The 8,023-nt window shown below is 36.7% G+C and overlaps 1 non-coding gene across 1 annotated transcript; it reads left to right on the top strand.

Moving 5' to 3' along the window:
- Positions 1–658: 658 nt before the first annotated feature.
- Positions 659–766, top strand: LOC148567875 (small nucleolar RNA R71). The gene has a single exon (XR_015881936.1). It is a non-coding gene; the product is annotated as a small nucleolar RNA R71 (small nucleolar RNA).
- Positions 767–8,023: the final 7,257 nt, after the last annotated feature.

Consider the following 8,023-nt stretch of genomic DNA (forward strand, 5'->3'; position numbering starts at 1 on the left):
CCACTTGTGCTTCCAAATTTCTAATGGAAGACCTTGTTTCATTCATGAAACTTGCAGTGGCCTTGGATAGATCAGAGACTAAGTTTGCTAAATTAGAGGTACTTTGTTCAGAGTTCTCTGTCTGTTGCTGAGTGGATGATGGAAAAGGCTTGCTATTGCTAAACCTGTTTCTTCCACCATTATTAAAGCCTTGTTGAGGCCTTTGATCCTTCCATGAGAGATTTGGATGATTTCTCCATGATGGATTATAGGTGTTTCCATATGGTTCACCCATGTAATTTACCTCTGCTATTGCAGGGTTCTCAGGATCATAAGCTTCTTCTTCATAAGAAGCCTCTTGAGTACTGTTGGATGCAGCTTGCATTCCATTCAGACTCTGAGAAATCATATTGACTTGCTGAGTCAATATTTTGTTCTGAGCCAATATGGCATTCAGAGTATCAATTTCAAGAACTCCCTTCTTCATAGGCGTCCCATTACTCACAGGATTCCTCTCAGAAGTGTACATGAACTGGTTATTAGCAACCATGTCAATGAGTTCTTGAGCTTCTGCAGGCATTTTCTTTAAGTGAATGGATCCACCTGCAGAAGTATCCAATGACATCTTTGATAGCTCAGATAAACCATCATAGAATATATTCAGGATGGTCCATTCTGAAAGCATGTCAGAAGGACAGTTTTTGGTCAGCTGCTTGTATCTTTCCCAAGCTTCATAGAAGGATTCACCTTCTTTCTGTCTGAAGGTTTGAACATCCACTCTAAGCTTGCTCAGCTTTTGAGGAGGAAAGAACTTGGCTAAGAAAGCTGTGACCAGCTTATCCCAAGAGTTCAGGCTATCTTTGGGTTGAGAGTCCAACCACACTCTAGCTCTGTCTCTTACAGCAAAAAGGAAAAGCATGAGCCTGTAGACTTCAGGATCTACTCCATTAGTCTTAACAGTATCACATATCTGCAAGAATTCAGTTAAGAACTGAAAAGGATCTTCAGATGGAAGTCCATGAAACTTGCAGTTCTGCTACATCAGAGAAACTAGCTGAGGTTTCAGCTCAAAGTTGTTTGCTCCAATGGCAGGAATGGAGATGCTTCTTCCATGTAAATTGGAATTAGGTGCAGTAAAGTCACCAAGCATTCTCCTTGCATTATTGTTGTTGGGTTCGGCTGCCATCTCCTTTACTTGTTCGAAATTTTTAATAAGGTTGTCTCTGGATTGTTGTAATTTAGCTTCTCTTAGTTTTCTCTTCAGAGTCCTTTCAGGTTCTGGATCAGCTTCAACAAGAATGCCTTTTTCTTTGTCCCTGCTCATAAGAAAGAGAGGAGAAAAAGAAAGGAAGAGGAATCCTCTATGTCACAGTAAAGAGGTTCCTTATTGTTAGTAGAAGAAGAAAAGAAGAAAAAAAATTCGAACACATATAGAAGACGGGGTTCGAATTTGGTGAGTGATGTGAGGAAGAGATGTTAGTGGATGAATAAATAAATAGAATAAGATGAGAGAGGAAGAGAATTTTCGAAAATTATTTTTAAAAAGAGTTAGTGATTTTCGAAAATAGTTTTTGAAAAAGGTTAGTAGTTTTTCGAAAATTCAAATAAAAAAAATTAATTAGTCTAATTAAAAAGAAATTTTGAAAAAGAGGGAAGATTTTTTCGAAAATTAGAGAGAGAGAGTTAGTTAGGTAGTTTTGAAAAAGGTAAGAAACAAACAAAAAGTTAGTTAGTTAGTTGAAACAAATTTTGAAAAGATAAGAAGTTAGGAAGTTAGAAAAGATATTTTGCAATCACTTTTTTGAAAAAGGTAAGATAAGAAGATATTTTTGAAAAGATATGATAGAAATTAGTTTTTGAAAAAGATTTGATTTTTAAAATCTCAATTAATGACTTGATTCACAAGAAATCACAAGATATGATTCTAGAACTTAAAGTTTGAATCTTTCTTAACAAGTAAGTAACAAACTTGAAATTTTTGAATCAAAATATTAATTGATGATGTTATTTTTGAAAATATGATGTAAAATTAAGAAAAAGATTTTTGAAAATTATTTTTGAAATTTTCGAAAATAACTAAAAAAATTGAAAAAAAGATTTGATTTTTGAAAAAGATTTTGAAAAAGATAAGATTTTTTTAATTTGAAAATTTGATTTGACTCATAAAAACAACTAGATTTTAAAAATTTTTTAAAAAGTCAAATCTAATTTTCGAAATTTTAAGTGAGAAAAAGGGAAAGATATTTTTTTATTTTTGAATTTTTATGATGAGAGAGAAAAACAAGAAAAATGATGCAATGCCTGAAAGTTATGGATCAAAACAATGAATGCATGCAAGAATGCTATGAATGTCAAGATGAACACCAAGAACACTATGAAGATCATGATGAACATCAAGAACACATTTTTGAAAAATTTTTAATGCAAGGAAAACATGCAAGACACCAAACTTAGAAATCTTTAATGCTTAGGCACTAAGAATTCAAGAATGCATATGAAAAACAAGGAGAGACACAAAACATGCAAATGCAAAGATCAAACAAGAAGACTTACCAAGAACAACTTGAAGATCATGAAGAACACTATGAATGCATGATTTTTTTCGAAAAATGCAAGATGCACATGCAATTGACACCAAACTTATAACATGACATATGACTCAAACAAGAAACATGAAAGATTTTTTATTTTTATGATTTTTTAAATTTTTTTGTATTTTTATTTTATATTTTTCGAAAATCATTTGAAAAAGAAAAATAAGGATTCCAAAATTTTAAATATGAATTCCAAGAATCTTACAATCTTAATCTAAAGCTCCAATCTGAGGGTTAGACATGGCTTAATAGCCAGCCAAGCTCTAGCATGTAAATTACATCCATTGAGGTGATTAGTTGAAGACCAATCCCAAAGTAGTTTGGGTATGGCTTTACATTCAGCCAGGCTTCAACATGCTTCATGAAACACTAGAATTCATTCTTAAAAATTCTGAAGAAAAATATATTTTTGAAAACATTTTTATTTTAAGATTTTTTTTTTTTCGAAAACAAAGGAGAAATTTTTGAAAAATTTTTGAAAAATTTTTGAAGACAAAACAAAAAGAAAATTACCTAATCTGAGCAACAAGATGAACCGTCAGTTGTCCATACTCGAACAATCCCCAGCAATGGCGCCAAAAACTTGGTATGCGAAATTGTTACTCAGGTTGTGAATTATTGTTCGAAATTGATTCCCTGGCAATGGCACTAAAAACGGATGCACAGAACCATGGTCTAAACATATCTTCACAACTTCGCATAACTAACCAGCAAGTGCACTGGGTCGAATCCCACGGAGATTGTTGGTATGAAGCAAGCTATGGTCACCTTGTAAATCTCAGTCAGGCGGATATAAAATAGTTATGTAGTTTTCGAAATTTAGTAATAAAAGAAGGATAGAAATACTTATGTAAATCACTGGTGAGAATTTCATATAAGCATATGGAGATGCATTCGTTCCTCTGAACCTCCACTTTCCTGTTGTCTTCATCCACTCAATCTTACTCCTTTCTATGGCTGGCTTTATGTAAGGATGTCACCGGTGCCAATGGCTACTTTCAATCCTCTCGGGAAAATGGTCCAAATGCTCTGTCACAGCACGGCTAATCGTCTGGAGGCATCACCCTTGTCGTTGGTTACATCCTATTCCTCTCTGTGAAAATGGTCCGATGCGCTGTAACTGCATGACTAATCATCTTGGAGGTTCTCAATCATACTGGAATAGGATTTACTATCCTTTTGCGTCTGTCACTACGCCCAGCACTCGCGAGTTTGGAGTTCGTCACAGTCATTCAATCCCAGAGTCCTACTCGGAATACCACAGACAAGGTTTAGACTTTCCGGACTCTGATGAATGCCGCCATCAATCTAGCTTATACCACAAAGATTCTGATTAAGAGATCTAAGAGATACTCATTCAGTCGAAGGTAGAACGGAAGTGGTTGTCAGGCACGCGTTCATAGGGAATGATGATGATTGTCACGTTCATCACATTCAGGTTGAAGTGCGAATGAATATCTTAGAAGCAAAATAAGATGAATTGAATAGAAAACAGTAGTACTTTGCATTAATCTTTGAGGAACAGCAGAGCTCCACACCTTAATCTATGGAGTGCAGAAACTCTACCATTGAAAATACATAAGTAATGAAGGTCCAGGCATGGCCGAATGGCCAGCCCCCAAACGTGATCAATAGATCAAAAGATAATCCAAAGATGATTCCAAAGATCTCTAATACAATAGTAAAAGGTCCTATTTATAATAAACTAGCTACTAGGGTTTACAGAAGTAAGTAATTGATGCATAAATCCACTTCCGGGGCCCACTTGGTGTGTGCTTCGGCTGAGCTTAAAGTCTACACGTGGAGAGGTCATTCTTGGAGTTGAACGCCAGCTTTTGTGCCAGTTTGGGCGTTGAACTCCACTTTGCAACTTGTTTCTGGCGCTGGACGCCAGAATTGGGCAGAGAGCCAGCGTTGAACGCCAGTTTTCGTCGTCTAAACTTGGGCAAAGTATGGACTATTATATATTTCTGGAAAGCCCCGGATGTCTACTTTCCAACTCAATCGGAAGTGCGCCATTTTGAGTTCTGTAGCTCCAGAAAATCCATTTTGAGTGCAGAGAGGTCAGAATCCAACAGCATCAGCAGTCCTTCTTCAACCTCTGAATCTGATTTTTGCTCAAGTCCCTCAATTTCTGCCAGAAAATATCTGAAATCACAGAAAAACCCCGATCTCGCGGATATTTTGATTCCAGCTAATGATGATGCTATAGCTTCAATTCGGTTAATTCTTAACAAATTAGTATTTGCAATTTGTGAAGGTCGTTCTAGCTATATACGAAATTCTTAATTAATAATAAAATAAATTATTCCATTGATAACTTCATAGATTTATAGAATCGGTTACTATAACTAATTTACTAAATCGCGCAAAAAACAAAAAACCCAGAAATATTAAGTGATTAGTCGATATTCAAAATAAAAGATTTAACAGACAATTGACACACAAACTCATAGTAAAGTCCAGAAATGTGAATTTAACATGAAAACTAATGAAAACATCCCTAAAAGTAACTAGATTCTGCTAAAAATATACTAAAAACAATGCCAAAAAGCGTATAAATTATCCGCTCTGTGAAAATGGTCCGATGCGCTGTCACTGTTGTCAATGGCTGCATCCCATCCTCTCCGTGAAAATGGTCCGATGCGCTGTCACTGCATGGCTAATCATCTGGAGGTTCTCGATCATACTGGAATAGGATTCACCCTCCTTTTGCGTCTGTCACTACGCCCAGCACTCGCGAGTTTGAAGTTCGTCACAGTCATTCAATCCCTGAATCCTACTTGGAATACCACAGACAAGGTTTAGACTTTCTGGACTCTCATGAATGCCGCCATCAATCTAGCTTATACCACAAAGATTCTGATTAAGAGATCCAAGAGATACTCATTCAATCTAAGGTGGAACGGAAGTAGTTGTCAGGCACGCGTTCGTGGGGGAATGATGATGATTGTCACGTTCATCACATTCACATTGAAGTATGAATGAATATCTTAGAAGCGGGATAAGTTGAATTGAATAGAAAAACAGTAGTACTTTGCATTAATTCATGAGGAACAGTAGAGCTCCACACCTTAATCTATGGAGTGTAGAAACTCTATCGTTGAAAATACATAAGTGATGAAGGTTCAGGCATGGCCGAATGGCCAGCCCCAAAAACGTGATCACAGGATCAAAAATACAATCCAGGATGTCAAATACACTAGTAAAAAGTCCTATTTATACTAAACTAGTTACTAGGGTTTACAGAAGTAAGTAATTGATGCATAAATCCACTTTTGGGGCCCACATAGTTTGTGCTTGGGCTGAGCTTGAAGTTTACACATGGAGAGGTCATTCTTGGAGTTGAACGACAGTTTGTAACGTATTTCTGGCGTTCAACTCTGGCTTGTGACATGTTTCTGGCGTTTAACTCCAGACTGCAGCGTAGAACTGGCGTTCAACGCCCTTTTGCGTCATCTAAACTCGGCCAAAGTATGGACTATTATATATTTCTGGAAAGCGCTGGATGTCGACTTTCCAACGCAATTGGACGTGCACCATTTTGAGTTCTGTAGCTCCAGAAAATCCATTTTGAGTGCAGGGAGGTCAGAATCCAACAGCATCAGCAGTCCTTCTTCAACCTCTGAATCTGATTTTTGCTCAAGTCCCTCAATTTTAGCCAGAAAATACCTGAAATCACAGAAAAACACACAAACTCATAGTAAAGTCCAGAAATGTAAATTTAACATAAAAACTAATGAAAACATCCCTAAAGGTAACTAGATTCTACTAAAAACATACTAAAAACAATGCCAAAAAGCGTATAAATTATCCGCTCATCACAACACCAAATAGGATAAAAAGAAGAGAATATACTATAAATTCCAAAATATCAATGAAACATAGCTCCAATCAGATGAGCGGGACTTGTAGCTTTTTGCCTCTTGAATAGTTTTGGCATGTCACTTTATCTGTTGAAGTTCAGAATGATTGGCATCTATAGGAACTCAGAGTTCAAATAGTGTTATTGATTCTCGTAGTTCAGTATGTTGATTCTTGAACACAGCTGCTTTATGAGTCTTGGCCGTGGCCCTAAGCACTTTGTGACTCAACTTTGCTAAAGTCCCCATTTAGAGGTGTCCAGGGTTCTTAAGCACACTCTTCTTTTGCTTTGGACCTTGACTTTAACCGCTCAGTCTCAAGTTTTCACTTTACACCTTCACGCCACAAGCACATGGTTAGGGACACCTTGGTTTAGCCGCTTAGGCCAGGATTTTATTCCTTTAGGCCCTCCTATCCACTGATGCTCAAAGCCTTGGGATCATTTTTATTTACCCTTGCCTTTTGGTTTTAAAGGTTATTGGCTTTTTGCTCTTTCCTCTTGGTTTTAAGAGCTTTTGGCTTTTTCTGCTTGCTTTTTCTTTTTCTATTTTTTTTCGCCATTTTTTTTTCTCTTTTTTTTTCTGCAAGCTTTCTGTATTCACTGCTTTTTCTTGCTTCAAGAATCAATTTTATGATTTTTCAGATTATCAGATAACATGTCTCCTTGTCATCATTCTTTCAAGAGCCAACATATTTAACATTCTAAAACACCAACTTCAAAAGACATATGCACTATTCAAGCATTCATTCAGAAAACAAAAAGCATTGTCACCACATCAATATAATTAAATTAAGTTCAAGGATAAATTCGAAACTCATGTACTTCTTGTTCTTTTGAATTAAAACATTTTTCATTTAAGAGAGGTGATGGATTCATAGGACATTCATAACTTTAAGACATAGTTACTAACTACTAATGATCATGTAATAAGACACAAACATAGATAAGCACTTAACATAGAGAAAATGAAAAAAAGAGAATGTAAGAACAATGAATGAGTCCACCTTAGTGATGGTGGCGTTTCCTTCTTGAGGAACTAATGATGTCCTTGAGCTCTTCTATGTCTCTTCCTTGTCTTTGTTGCTCCTCCCTCATTGCTTTTTGATCTTCTCTAATTTCATGAAGGATGATGGAGTGCTCTTGATGTTCCACCCTTAATTGTCCCATGCTGGAACTTAATTCTCCTAGGGAGGTGTTGATTTGCTCCCAAAAGTTTTGTGGAGGAAGGTGCATCTCTTGAGGTATCTCAGGGATTTCTTGATGGTGAGCTTCCTCATGTGTTTCTTGAGCTCCATGAGCGGGCTCTCTTGTTTGCTCCATCTTTTTCTTAGTGATGCGCTTCTCTTCCTCAATGGGAATATCTCCTTCTATGAAAGCTCCAGCTGAGTAACATAGATGGCAAATAAGATGAGGAAAAGCTAGCCTTGCCCATGGGGAGGGCTTTTCGGCTATTTTGTAGAGTTCAAGGGAGATGACTTCATGAACTTCTACTTCCTCTCCAATCATGATGCTATGAATCATGATGGCCCGATCCACAGTAACTTCAGATTGATTGCTAGTGGGGATAATGGAGCGTTGGATGAAC

This window comes from Arachis ipaensis, chromosome B4 (genome assembly GCF_059453495.1).
Source record: "Arachis ipaensis isolate K30076 ecotype BB chromosome B4, ASM5945349v1, whole genome shotgun sequence".
Taxonomy (NCBI): Eukaryota; Viridiplantae; Streptophyta; class Magnoliopsida; order Fabales; family Fabaceae; genus Arachis; species Arachis ipaensis.